Source organism: Mesocricetus auratus, unplaced genomic scaffold (assembly GCF_017639785.1).
Source record: "Mesocricetus auratus isolate SY011 unplaced genomic scaffold, BCM_Maur_2.0 Super-Scaffold_100030, whole genome shotgun sequence".
In the NCBI taxonomy this organism is placed as follows: domain Eukaryota; kingdom Metazoa; phylum Chordata; class Mammalia; order Rodentia; family Cricetidae; genus Mesocricetus; species Mesocricetus auratus.
This window is the reverse complement of record NW_024429211.1, coordinates 6985589-7001104: the sequence shown is the minus strand read 5'-3', so window position 1 is coordinate 7001104 and position 15516 is coordinate 6985589. Positions and strand designations below refer to the sequence as shown.

Sequence of the window (15516 nt, the reverse complement as noted above, 5' to 3'; positions counted from 1 at the left end):
CTCTGAGTTGTTTGTCAGCTGATAGCCACAGGTGCATCCTGTTGTCTAGTCCTGGCTTACTGTCCCCACATTGCCCCACTGACATCAACATCTAGCAGGAGGAAAACATGCTCTCTTCTACCTGGGGTTTTTCCACTGTGCTATAAGCCTGTATGTAAAGTTGCTCCCTCCTACAAGAGAGACACCTCTTAGCACTTACAATAAAGACACACACACACACACTCTCTCTCTCTCTCTCTCTCTCCTGACAATAAAGGCAGCACATGCATTCTCTTAATACAAAGAGATGGACATCTTGTCTTTCTTTTACTGATACCTTGGACTTGCTTGTGGCACGGGCACTGCAATTTTCCACCAACCCAGAAACTAAGAATGTCATGAGAAGTATCCAAAAGGCCTACAGAACGGCTTTCAGAGATCCCTGTAACCACCTCTTGGATGTACCTGCTAACGTACTTTCAACTGACCTGGATTTACGACCTTTGCTCTGTAAAAGTTATAAAACTTCATGAAGCTGCTTCCTCATCAGGACGTGGAATTGGAAGTGACGTGAATCTGTGCTTCCAGGCCATGGTCACTCAAAAAGGCTCCAGAATAAACTATCTCTTACTCTCTTTAAGGTGAGAGCCACGTTTTGCTTTTGAATCCACAAGGGAAAATATATGGCAAGAAGAAAACAATTATATGAAACTATTCAAGTATATCAACAATCGTTTTTACAGTGAATGGTCTAACTGGGTCAAGTAAACAAAGAAAATGGATTTTTTTCTCTTTGTGGCACTGGAAATCGAACTCAAGATGGTTGAACAGCAGGCAAATGCTCTCCTGCAGAACTGCACACCCAATCTCCTACTACTGCTTTATTTATTTTTATTTTTTATTTTTGCTTTGAATGGGAGCCCTGTTACGTACCTCAGAGTGGTCTTGACCTTGTGACCATCCTGCCTCTGCAATCTTAGCAGCTCACAGTGGATTTTTTTAAAGACATAATTATATACTGATCATAAAAAGTTCACTTTCAGGCTGGGGATCTGGCTTAGTAAATACAGTGCTTACAGTGTAAGACTGAAGACCAGAGTTCAGGGTCCCTAGTATAGATACTTATGATCACAGTAGATCTTCAAGCAAACAGTTTAAAGTCATTAGTGCTTTCTTCTTTTTTATTTCACAAAGTCTGAGCAATTCTGTGAACACTAAAATCCACTTCTGTTGGATGCTTTGCTATATGAAGAATTTGTGATTCTTTGTCAGAAAAACCTTTGACTTTCTAGAAGCAGTAAGGAGCTCTCTCCTGCCACATCCTCAATTTTCTGCTAAAGATTAATTTAACGTCATCTTTTTATCAAGCCTAAAGGACAGGGATAGGTGAGTCCACCAGCAGGGATGAGCAGGGCAGGAGGACAGGAGGGCAAAGGACACTTTCTCAGAGTCACCAAGGTTTACTGGAATCAGCATGGCAGCCTCATCTCTATTTCAGGATACTATGAGCTTCTTGTATAAACAGAGAGGACCACACTGTTACACAGTGCTCATGTCAGACATGGGTAAGGACTGGAAACATGCTACGTTGGTAAAGCTGTGGTGATATCTTGCACAAATAAAGCCCTTCTGGAGAATCAGGAAATAGAGCTTGTCACTAGATAACCATAGAGGTCTGGAGGTCTGTACACGACAGGCAGGAAGTGACACAGCTGGTCAGTAACACTATGTAAGCAGGAACAAACAGGAAGTCGCTCTCTTCTCTGTGGAGAGGCTTAGGAGGTGAGGTGTGCTGTGCCTGCGGCTTGCTCCTCTCTGATCTCTCAGCACCAGCCTTTTATTAGCTAGATAAATTCGGAGACTGCTTTTACAACATAAAGCCTTTGCCGTGGGACCCCGAAGACACAGGTTTTGATCTCCAGTAACAATATAAACAATTATGTGTAGGAGCAGGCTCCTGTGACCCTAGCCCTGGGGTGACAGACACTGGTGAATCTCTAGGGGCTCACCCTATGGCCAAACTCGCCAAAATCAGCAAGAGCCAGCAAGGTTCAGTGAGAGAGCTTGTCTCAAAAATAATGTGAAGGACGAACAGTTAGGTACCTCTGCCCTGACCTCTGGTTTCCATGTGAAAGTTCACACACACACACACACACACACACACACACACACACACACGCACACACGCACGCACGCACGCACGCACGCACATGCACGCATGCACGCACATGCACACGCAGGTACATGAACAAAGAGGAGCTGACAGAGAGTGGGTGTGGACGGGGGAGAACAGGAAGAAGTAGATGAAGATGACGAAGAAGAAGAAGAAGGCAAGGGGAAGGAGAAGAAACCTCAAATAAGTTGCTAACCATGTCAAGAAAGGAAGATACCGCTAAAATTTCAACCTTTGGTTTGTCCTGTCCTCAAAATTTCCTTAGTGCATATTTTACAGACTACTGGACAGATGCTCAGCTCATACCCTGTTTCTGGCGAAACCAAGTTCAAACTTTTACAGACCACCTAACGTCAGCAATGAAGGATGGCAGCTTTTCGTCCAGTTTTCCATGGTGTAATATATGAAGGAGGCAAAGTCAAGGTCAGATGCTGTGAAACTGTTCACTGAGGATTTACTGCTCCATGTGTTTTTCTCCCCGTCTGATTTTTACCACAATGGGCTCGATATTTTTAAGTTCTAAAAATAAGACAGCAAACACCCCACTTTGTGTGTCCAGGGAAATTTACAGCAGTAGCATTGACATTTATGTCTGTGAATATTATTTAATAAATTCGTGGAACACAATAAGAGGCTAGGTTGTCTCCCTTATTCTTGTAGTAATTATTGGCTGATTTCTTTTACTTCCTGGCAAGTTTTATGTCCTGGAGGCAGTTTTATGTTTCCATCTTTCATATCGTTTTGTTTTTTTTAAATTCAATCCTAATGGAGGTTATGTCACATTTTTCAGTAATTATTTTTGATTTTATGTTTGTTAAAGTGAAAGATGGACACCCAGCCATCAGTTGTTAAGCAATTTATGCCAACCTTGATTTGATTTGCTGGCCTTCCTATGTAACTAGCTTGTCTGGGTTCATTTGTTGAGTTGTTTAGATGCCGCTGCTTGTATGTATACTCGCCAACCAGATTTTCATTGTCGGATGGGCCAAAGCAAGGAGGAATTACTTTAAAGGGTTAGGTATCTGCTGTGTGATGAAATGGAGATGGTGGAGACTATTTTTTTGGTGAGGAATACACATATAGTAATGACATATTGTTTATTAAAATAACCTACTTAAGCAAAATTTGTGACACAGGTACAGAACTCAACCATGTGAGCTCTGCTCCACAAGGATTGTGTCTCTTCTTGGTGGCACTGGGGACATTTATAAATAAGAAGTAGGACTGCAGGTTCAAATAACTAAATAATCACACAAATCTCACATTTCGTGATGGTGGTGCCAGCCTTTAATCCCAGCATTTTGGACTCTGTGAGTTTGAGGCCAGCCTGGTCTACAGAGTGAGCTCCAGGATAGACAGGGCTACACAGAGAACTCTGTCTTGAAAACCCAAAAACAAACATAATGAAAAACCCTCACATTTGTTAAGATGTACCACCTTCCACATCAATTTGTTAAAAAGGTTTCAGCCTTTGGACTGTGAGAACAGGAAACCATGGTTACCTCCTTGGGGCTCTATGCTTGTTCAGGGTTTGAGTGACAATCTACATGAGGCCTGCTCATTGCCGCTCACTGAGCAGTATGTACTGGGATTGGCAGGCAGGCAGTAGAACCTGTAAGAGGTGGAACTCCATCCCACTTCTCCCTGTGCCCATATCTGATTTCCAGTGACTGTGGTATGAGCAGATTCCTTTGCCAGTGCTTCCAAGCAGGGTGCCCTACCTTCCCCACAGACACAAATACAGCGAGACCAACTAAGAGCCAGAACAAGCTTTTTCTCTTGTAAAATAGCTCATCTCAGGTGTTTTTTCAGAGACTGAGCCAGTTGGCTAATTTATCTTCTGGCCCCTTTCCTGTTGTGCTGTCTTTTAATTCTCAGTTATGGGAGCCTTTTATCTTTTCTGAATTGTAATCTTCCTGCTGCTCATACGTGGACAAACGCTATGTTCTATATTGAGTTTTCCTCTCTCCTTAGACTAGCAATACAAACTCCTCAAAAGAAAACTGCTGGTGAAGAGAATGGAATCTCTGGCTTGGGTGGAGATCTAACATTCTAGAGGGCCAGGTTCAATGTATCTGGCCAATGTAGCATCCCCTAGGATAGCTGTGTTTTCCTAGAGCCATGATCAATGGCTAGTTGGAGTAGTTATTCTTTTAATACACACTAATTTTAGTACCCCAAATTCCCACCCCAGCACAGTAGCATATGAGGCTACTGCTATACAGATTTGAAAGCCTACTCACTTTTCTAAATTATTCAGAAAAGCATAGCATCTCCTGCTCTTCTTGTATCTATTGTCAAAGCATGTTTTCCATGCTACTTTGGGCTTCAACAACATATTGGCCTTCCCTACTCCTTCTTTAAAGCTCCCCTCTCCCCTGCCACGTGACTGCTTGTCTGCAATGTGTCTGACCTCCACGCTGGTGTAAAAGACATGGCTATTTTTCATTTTCTCCTCTGTTCTTAGCCACTGGGCAGCTGCTGAGATTTATAGCTTGACTGCCCCGGGAGTTTTTCTTTTAAACTCTCATAGTTTTGTCCTTGAGCTTCTTGCATGTGAATCCATTTCTTAAGCTCTTTTATTGATGAAACTAAAATCCCCAACAGGGGACCCCGATTTCCCATGAAATCGCTAGTTTCTCATATTGCATTTTTATTTCCTACCCTTAGCTCTCTTTCATTCCTTGCTTTTGCTGTGTCTACAGGAATTAATTGTCCCAGATTACATCCCAAAGTTGCCTAACTGCTATTCTACCCTCCTAGTAAGTTTGAATTTCTGGAAGTTTAGAATTCGCACATTTAATTTACTAGACAGCTGCTTCCTTCTTTTTATAGCCTCTACTACTTCCTAGGGATGAATGTCTTTGGAGTCTTCCTGAGCGTTTGCTGTGAGATTGTGTCTCCTAGTGTGGTGTTGTTAGAAACTACAACCATGAAGTCTCACCAAGATGCCTGTCTAAATGTGAGCTGAACGAAGATGACACCAATGAGCATGCTAATGTGGATGAGATAAAGACTATGAGCTTCATCCCTGCATAAAGAACTACAGGCAAATAAGGGATACTGAGAGAGAGGGAAATAATCTTCTCCAAGGATGTGTACACCAATTGGCTATTCAATACCGAATAGTCAGCCCTGAAAAAAATACATAGAAGTGACACTATAAATATTGAGTTTAAGTTCTTTCCATGTATTTAGGAATACACAAACACACACATACACACACACACATGTATATGGAAACAATTAATTAAGAAAGAGGCCATGAATTTCAAAGGAACTTATAGCTGAGCAATACTCCATTGTGTATTCTGTCACTGGGCATTTACACTTGCTTGCCCCTGTGCAGAGACGGCCCTTATCATTTCATCAGTTGTCACCCTGGCTCTTAGAACAGCCACCGTCACTGATGTCTCCATCCTGTCTTTTTTTTTTCCTCACATATGTGCCCTGTATCTGGTTCATCGTGTATTGTAACAGAACACAGCAAGGATACATGAAGGAGTCAGATACTTTTGTCACTTTTGTTGACTAAGTTATTTCCCGTTACTGAGAGTTAATGGCCATTAAGTAGGTGTTGCAATATGGAGTCTGGAGGCTTAAAGGTCATCCTGGTGGTTGCTGAATCTGTCAGGAAGTTTTACGATGCAATTCTGGATTGTTAGAGAATGCGCAGACTATCATGACAGTCATGTTCAGACATCACGTAAATTATGTTGCAGACCACAAACTCTTCTCAAGTCTCTCAATGGATGTGGAAAGATGGGAGGACAGGCCTTGACAAATGCAAAGATCAAAGACGCCACTCCACCGTGTGATCCATACAGAGTCTGCACCCTGAGAACTCCTTCTCTCTTTTCATCATTTCATATGTCTTCTCAGACTCACTGGTCATAAGAAAGCAGATTATAAGCTATATTCTTACATATGTGTGTTAGGAAGATACAGGATGGGACTTGTGGTTACCCTGCTGGTAAATTATGAGGCTGGAAGCCTTTAGTCCTCCTCACAGTAAGAAAAAAATGAGAAATCAAAAATTCCTCTTAGACTCTCCAGCAAATGGAAGCCAAGCAGCATGCTATCAGAATCCAGAAGATAGACGAGAGCTTCACAGGACCATAGCGTACTGGGGCAGTACTCCAGTCCCAGAAATCTTTACTTGAGTCAACAACAGGGTAAGCAGATGGGAATAATAATGGGCAGGTGGCTGGATGCTCAGACACACAAACTTACAATGCTACACTACAGATCTGCTGACAGGTCTGATGGTAAAAACGGACCCCCTGTAAAAGCAGACGCACATAGTGGAAAGGGAAGCATTAAAGATGGGCCAGAAGCTAACCCTTGAGCCTGAAGAAACAGCAGCAGACACTTCCAAAGCAGAAAGGCAGAAGTGCAAAAGGAGGAGGTAATTGTATAGGAAAGAAGATCCAAGAGGAATGGATCCCTGGGGAAAGGTGTGGTGGCCATATAAGGCTGCTAAGATAAGAAAGAGAGGTTGGGTGAGGGGACTCTTGGAAATAACAAGAACATATGAAGTCTTCCCAGAATTAACTCTAGAGAGCAAACCAGGAGTTCAAGACACCCTGAGAACACTGATGGGGATGAATACGAAAAACTTCCACATCTATGCAAACTACATGAAGATCAAACACGAGAGGGAGATTTGAAAGAAGTCAGAGAGAAGAAAGCCCACATTAAATGTGGATGGAAGAAAGGTAAGAATTGCATTGGCCATCAGTGAAGCCACTGTTCGGAAAACAAATACATCTACCTGTTCAGAAGTTGGTATCTGACAAAATTTTCCTTCCAAAGTGAAGGAGAAATATCTTTCCTTTTATAGGAAAAAATGATATTTTTAACTAACAGAGCTGCCTTGTAAGAAGTGTTCAAAGAAACTACTCAGAAAACATGGAAATGGTGCAGGTCAGACTCCAAAATCTACCAGAAGGATAAAAGCAAGCAGCAGAGAAAGGCTAAGAGAAGGGACGAGAGTTGTTTTATTTTTCTTATCCTCAATAAAGCACATAGATATTTATTCAGTAATAATAATAACAATGTTTTGATGATTTATCTTATGCATAAATAAAGCAAACTCCAGAAAAGTTAGAGGGAATAAGGGAAGGAAAGGAGGACTCTTAGAAGGGGCTCCCATAACTTGTGATTTGCTACAGTGTTCATTGGAATTGGACTTGGGAAAGTGAAAATTGCACCCTTCAAAGGGGAAAGTATGCTGCACAAACCGAAAGAAATGTGGAGCCATAAAAAAATAGTTAGACCCAGAGTAGGCAGGGAAGAAATGGGATCAAAGGAAAAAGACAGTGTGGACAGTAAGAGTGGTGTACATCCTGCTCAGAAACAGCCATCTTCAGAGGGGTCACTGGGTGCATCTTTCAGTGGGAAACACACATTCACACACTCCACACCCTACACACACATTTCTACTCACACCCACACATTCACATGTTCGTACACATGAAACTCACATCCGCAGATTCATGCACCACACACACACACACACACACACACACACACACACACACAACAAACAAACACTTAGGAAACACACCCACATATTTACATCAGCCACATTCCCACACTACACACATAAAACATGCACTCACTCATTCATGTGTGTATATAATCCACATTCGCTCACTGGACACACATAAGCATAGGGGTGCAGGACAAAATACCACCTCTCAGAAGACACACACAGAGCCTCAACACAGTTTGCTTTCCCTGCTGAAGGCATTCAGGGGAAGATACACTCCATTGAGATCACTTTTATTTTCCTGTCACCATCTCCTTTCCATATTTAACAGGGGCCTTTATGTAACAAGTCTGGGAAATCTGCATGATCTGATGTCAGTTTCCCAGTAAGATGAAACCCGTTTAATACATGATTTCTACCCTGGCTTAATATTTTTCTCATTATGATTTAATTCAATGTTTTGGTTATTGTACAAATCATTTCAGAGTTGAAACAAGCACTAAAAGTCAATAAACCTGAGCCTTAAGAGTATGTAACATATTAGGTAACTCACTTCAGTATATAACATATTAGATAATTCAAATATATAGTACATTAGGTAACTGATTTAAATATACAACATACTAGTTAACTCACTAAGTATATAACATATTAGGTAACTCAAGTATGTAACATATTAGGTAACTCACTTAACTGTATAACATATTAGGTAACTCACTTATGCACATAGCATATTAGGTAACTCACTTATTTGCAAAACTGTAGTATTTTCATAATCCATTCCTGACTCAGTTGTGGTAGAAATGCCTGTGCCTATGTTGTTCACCCTGATTTCACTGTAAGACACTCACCCATTCCTGAATTCAAAGCCTTGCTTTGCATGCTGGGTCAGGACTCTTCCACTGAATTACAACCTCAACAATTGCTGGTCACTTGGACAGATTCCCAAATCCCAAATACTCCTTATCTAGCAGTCAGAGAAATCAGCCAGCCTCTACACACACATTTGGGCTTAAAATGCTGCTCCTCAGTTGAATGATAAACAGAAATTAAAAGGGAAAAGAAAGGGTAGGGGGCAGGAGTGTGCCAGTCATAGGGTCAAGCAACAGGTAAGGGTTGAGGGACTGAGGAGAACCTGGATGACAGGTCCACTTGGATGTGTTAAGTAGGCACCTCAGCCATTTGTCAGGGCTGGGGTTTGAAACCTAACCCTACTGAGGACTGAGGAGGGGATAGCGTTTTTCATTGTTACTTACTGTGTCCCAGGCTGCTTTATTTAAGAACGAGAGCATGCCCGATGGCTCCTGATCAACTGCACAAGGTCTTAGCTTTATTTGGGGGAAGGTTAGTTGCTATCTCCTGGCTGTGGCCTTGCCCCTCTGCTAATGCTAACGTCATGGCTTCAGATGGAACCATTCTAATGAGTGGATGCATTCAGAGGTCACCCTCCAAGTGCACAAATAACTACTCATACTCAGACTACAGAGGTCTGCTTCTGGGAAGACCCACAGAAATATACAGCTATAGTAATGAAACAACGTGGCATTGGCATAAAAGCAGACAGGTGGACCAGGGAAGACCCTGATATTAATCCACACACCTCTGAACACCTGATTTTTGACAAAGAAGCTAAAATTATGCAATAGAAAAAAAAGAAAGCATCTTCAACAAATGGTGCTGGCATAATTGGATGGTGATATGTATAAGATTGCAAATAGACTCATGTCTATCACCATGTTCAAAGCTTAAGTCCAGGTGGATCAAAGACCTCAACATAAATCCAGCCACACTGAACCTCTTAGTAGAGAAAGTGGGTGGTACCCTTGAACCAATTGGTACAGGAGACTGCTTCCTGAGCATAACACCAGTAGCACAGACACTGAGATCAAAAATTAATATATGGAACCTCCTGAAACTGAGAAGCTTCTGTAAGGCAAAGGACACAGTAAAAAAGACAAAACAGTAGCCCACAAAATGGGAAAAGATCTTCACCAACCCCATATCTGACAGAGGGCTGATCTCCAAAATTTACAAAGAACTCAAGAAACTGCTTTGATATCTTAATAGGCACCTCAGTTAGACATTTGTCCCATGTTTACTCAAGACCTAACAGCAACCATTTGCATGAGTGAAACATTTGTTTATGAGTAACAGGAACAAGTTGGAAATTAGGTGAGTTTAAGTTAGGAGTTTCTATCTTGTCCCCTGGCTATTGATGAGGGTATGATACCTTCCATTGATGTTCCCACCAGTCACAGACACCAGGGCAATGATCCATGTTCTATAGTTTCTTTGGTTGCCAAGCTACAGAGCTAAGCTGATCATATTCCCACACTGTGTTGAGTTTGTGGGTAACCCACTGTAAGTTAAGGGGCATCTCTGTTTTCACAGAGAATTCCAAGATGTATCAGCTTGAAATTCTGATAGCGATAAATTGCATTAATGAAATGAATACAGGATGTTTGAGCCTGCCCTCTGAAATATGACAATATCACAATGATAGCAAGTGGGAGATATGACTATTACAGATACTACTAAATTCATGATAACGTTTATGAAAAAAGTGTAGAAAAGGATCTGCTGGCCTGAGCAGGAAGGGAAATTAAATGGGGCATTATGTCTTCCTGATGAGCTCATCATGGACCGAAGGTAAGCTGAGTACATCTTCTTCACAAGTACTTAGCAAAGGAAAATTGTGGGGTTTCTTTGGTTATTTTTTGGGTAAACTTGAGAGTTAGCATGAATCAAAACCAAATCACATGTCCATAACTGGAAAAGCCCAGTTTCTAATGTATGTGGAATCACTGAATAGTATGAATTCTGAACTACCACATTTCTGAGTTACAACAAACTCTGCAGAAGGCATTATCCCATATGATTTACTCCCAGTAGCCACAGTAAAGAACTTGCTGACATGTCTGCTCTTGCCCAGTGAGGAAAATAGTTTCTGCCTGGTGAAAAAAAATGTTGCCATCCCAAGATGGTAACTTGTTGCTAAGCAGGGCTTTGCTAGTTATGTGCGTGACACAACAACCTTAAACATCTCTACGTAGCAATTCCCAGAAGTGTTTACCCTCTAAAAAATGCTCCCTTACCAAGTATTGGCATTTTATTGATTTCCTAATCAATTATTGAGTTCATTGCATATTTGATTTGTTTGTACTTATGAATCATTTTGTGTTTTTCAAATGCTTTCTTCACATGTACTTTTGCAACACACATTTCAATTTCTTTAGAAGGTAGAAACACTGGGACAGTTTAAACAACATTCCCAGTCAAGGCCTGGAGCCCATGCTTGATAATTTGTGTCTAGGCTCTGCCTGCTGCGGTCTGTCCTTTGTCTGCATTCCGCCTGGCATTTGTGCTTTTTTTCTTTTGCACGTCAAGGCAGGCAAGGGATTGACACTTGATGGGAAGATGTCCTGCTGGGGGCTACAGAAAGAGTCATATACAAGCACAGGCTCCTCTAAGGAGTAAGGTCACAGTTCAGGGGACACCCACCTAGTCCTTGCAGCTCTAGAGCCCTTCCCCATGCCCCTGGGAGAGCTAGAGGCTGGGCGAGTCCTAGTGCAGATTTAGAGGGAAGGAAACAGGCCACAGGAGAGAAAGCATCAAAGAGAAGACAGGTTGGAAATGAGCCAGGTAAACAGGCATAGTGACAGTAACTCCTAATATCCAATGGTGGGCTGAAATTTAAGAAGTAAACTATAGCTTAAAAGATGGCCCTACAGAAGCTGAACGTCGAATTGTAGTGACCAGGGATTGGGAATGTAAGGAGAAAGTGGCGGGGAGAAATTAATCAGTGGATACTGAATTGCAGCTAATAATAATTCTAGATAATGAAAATCTATGGTATATTCTGGAAAGCAGAAGAAAGGGCTTTTAATGCTTTTGCCAGGAAGAAATAATAAGTATTTGAAGATACAGGTATGCCTAACCTAATTTAAACATTAGGCATTATACACACAGCTATATTAGTATGGATAATTTTAGATTCTGGTGATCAATTAAAATAAACTCAAAAATTAAAAATAAATTGTAAGCAACCAAGCAAAGCCGTAAGGAGTACCTTCTTTTTGTGAACTAAGTATGGCTTTTGTTCAATTATGTAAAAACAGAAAAAAAGAGAGAACTGAAAACATGATCTCAATCTTCATTCCTAATATTAGTAAAGTCATTACTTTTTCCTAAAAGAAAGCAATAGAGTATAACAACACTCACATACATCCTACAAACAGTTAAAATCTTTGTATTAATACTTGACTGTTATTCTGTGCAGCCTTAGATTTTTGTTAACTCAATAAAATACACTTGCTATGCTGTAAGTCAGTTAAGACACTGAAGATGAAATGATGTGGCTTAATAGTTATTATGGCACATATCACAATTCTGTTCATTAAGACTGATGCTTTAAAAATGCAAAAGATCCAGAATACTCTTTTTCTCTTAATCAATCTAGATGAACAAGAATTATTATATTAAAAATCCTCCAATTTCAATGTGCTCTGTTAAGACTGATATCAGCACAGTGATGGTTTAAGCATAAGATCTGAGTTTGAATTCCCAGAGCCCAGGTCAAGCCAGACAGGATAGGAAGCAAGTCTGTAATCCTGGCAGCCTACAGGGAGATGAGAAGCAGAGGCAGGAGAAGCTTCAGATGCTTGTAGATCAGCTAGTTTGACACAAGTAACAGTAAAATGACAGAGTCCCTGTCTCAAACAAGCTGAAATGCAGGAACTAAGATTTTTCCTTTGGCCGACGCATATGTGGCATAGTACCAGCACACTAGCATCCACACACATAAACTATACACACACATCATATTGCACATACACAAGAGATCAATGTGGTCCTTGTTTTTGTTGCTAATGTATACTGGCATACAACACTTGCACAGGACTGGTAACAAATTCATTATAATTGACCTTGCAAAACTGAGATGCTGAGCGTTGTTAGAGATACACAAAGAAGTCACAAATCATAGGAACAAACTGCACGTACAGCTCGCCTCTGGCACTTCATCATTAGAAGCCTGGAGAAATCACTTAGCCATAACTAGGAAGGACGTCCCTGTGCTGTGATTTGCATTATTAACAAGGCTTCATCAGCTCCATGGCAATAAACTATAAGGGGAGAGAGAGGTCATGCTACAAGAGTCACATGCTGCTCCTAACAAGTGACTGCTATTTCCCAGCAGCCTTCTCTCTTCAGGATTTACCGACCAGGTCACCTGCAGCTTCCCACCTGCGAGGAAGAGGAACTCGTGACTCATTTCCCTTCTGGAGCATTGTCGCATGTGTTTAAGATGTGGTAACCATGTTCTAGAATGTTCACCGTCAGGCCAAAGAGAGACAGAAAACTGTTGGTATTTTACCACTGTTCAACGGATAGTTCGGTCCTGGAGGAAAGATGAAAACATATGGTTTAAACAGAAGCCTTTTCCACGAAATGTCCTGTGCCTCTGACTGTGTTCAGAGCTTCAGAGAAGCAGGCTCAAACCGCAGAAGGACCTTGTCACTGTGTAGATGAGGGATGCTGCTGGCGCTATAGGTATTTCAAACTCAGTAGCTTGTACTGTTTTTCTTTTCTTCTGGGCTTCTTGACACCTTCCTCCAGTTGAAAATGAACAAAAGGGAGCAGCGAGTGTCAGATCTGCTCAGGGCTACTCACATGACGAATCTATCCATTTGCAGAACACACATGTAGACTTATACCCATTTCTTTGGTCACGCCTTGGAAAAGGATTCCAATCTCCATAGCAGCCACTGATGGCAACCGTGTGCATAGGAATCCCCATGTTCAATGATAGGAGAGTAATGTGCCGGAGGGCCCACTTCATTATGATTTTTCCAGGTATTCTGTACATGATTCAAATTTGTTGTGCACTTGCTTCATTAAATATGGTGGACGCAGAAAAGACTGTATAGTTGAATGAAACAGGCTGCTAATGAAACAGGCAGTTTTTATTCCTGGGCAAGACAGGTTGTCTCGTAAAGCCTCTTGTGCACCATGGTCAGAATACTTGTGACCCACAACAGCAAGTGGTCTCTCTCCTTGCAACTCAGGTCCCACAGGGAACAGGAGAAATGCTCAATGAGAACTGCGGATGCTGGCAGCTTTGTCCTCCGGTGTGGACAGCACCAACCCAGCACGGAAAACCAGTCATGAGTCCTTCCTGCCTGCCCATTTATCTGAGCCATGCAAAGGTCCAAGTTGGCGCTTTTAAAACCCTTGATCCTCCTAGATCTTTCTTAGTCCTGTTTGATGCTTACTTTGACCTTACCGTCCAGAGACTTTGAGAGCCTTGGAAAGAGGGGACCTGAAATAATGGAGTACTTCAGAACTGAGTTCCATCAGAACTGAGTTTCAATGCATTTGCTTCTAGCAGACACCAAGGCATAAAGAAATGGATCTGGTTTTGAAGAGCGGAGGAGCCAAGGATAAGGGAGTATTGCAGAAGCATGCAACCTCATCGCACCAATTATGTTGCTGTTTTGTTGTGAGTTATAGATTCGCACATGTGCAAGAAGAACCTGCAGCACAGGGGACATGCCATCCTCAGCACTTTAACATGGGAGTAGGTAAGAAGAGGGCCAGGAGGTCCTCACAGCACTCATATCTAAAAGGTTTTCTCTCTTCTGTACCGTGGATTCATAATATCGGTATGTGTACTCTTGAAAAACAAAAATGCCAAAGGGGGTGGTAAGCAGAAACCTTTAGAAATTATGAGCGTAAGAGAGGAATTAAAGCCATCCCTGGGAATAAGAATGGCTAATCAGCCGGGCGGTGGTGGCGCTCGCCTTTAATCCCAGCACTCGGGAGGCAGAGGCAGGCGAATCTCTGTGAGTTCGAGGCCAGGCTGGACCGACAGCCTCAAAAACAATACAGAGAAACCCTGTCTCAAAAAACCAAAAAAAAAAAAAAAAAAGAATGGCTAATCATTTGACCTTTACCAGTCTATCAAGGCTATTCCATTACTGGGCTCGTTCAACTGTGAGCTTCCTCAGTGGAGAACTCCGTGTACCAGGAAGTCAGTCTGGCCACTCTGTGCCCTCCCCCCACAAGTCACATTTCTCACTATAGCAAATGGCAGGCACAATAAACTTTTGGAGAGAAATGGTGATTTTTGGCCCACAGTTTTGCAGACTTCACTGACAGCAGCCCTGTTGCTTTGGGACCAGTGATGAAGACATGTATCCTAGCTAGAAATGTGCAGCAGAGAAAAAAAACTTCACCTCACAGCCAGGACATAGAAGAGAAGAAGGGGAGTGAGGGCTCTGCTGCTCCCTTCAAGGCACACTCCACACTCCCAGTGTTATAAAGAACGTCTAGTTGGCCCCCAGCACGTAAAGGCTCCAGCAGCTCCCGTCTGCTTCCCTATGTGTCTGCTTAACATTTTCAAGATGGGAGTATGCTTATCTATAGCAGAGGATACCTGGGTTCACACTGCATGCCCCTGAGGCGATGGCTACAGGCTGCATCCTTGTGCTTTCAAAGCTGGAGGCCATGTCTACCCTAACAGAGCCAGCTGTGGAGCCCTAAACAATGCTGTGGCCACTGTGCATGCAAGGAGGAATTACACAGTATCAGTGTGATCACAACTATTTCCATTATACAATAATATTGTTGAAATGCAGTTGCTCCCGTGGTGAGGGCAGTCCCATGTCCCATTTTATGCCTGAACCTTCCATACTATGATATATGGGAATAGATGCTCCTAGATGTTCTCTCCCTCCCTCCCTCCCTCCCTCCCTCCCTCCCTCCCTCCCTCCCTCCCTCCCTCCCTCCTCTCTCTCTCTCTCTCTCTCTCTCTCTCTCTCTCTCTCTCTCTGTGTGTGTGTGTGTGTGTGAGAGAGAGAGACATAGAGAG

The 15516-nt window shown here is 42.3% G+C and overlaps 1 protein-coding gene across 2 annotated transcripts in view; it reads right to left on the bottom strand.

Annotated features, from left to right (window-relative positions):
* The window catches only part of Gabrg3 (gamma-aminobutyric acid type A receptor subunit gamma3), a 580888-nt gene that overhangs the window by 160137 nt on the left and 405235 nt on the right, over nucleotides 1–15516 (bottom strand). The gene's annotated exons all lie outside the window — the stretch shown is intronic.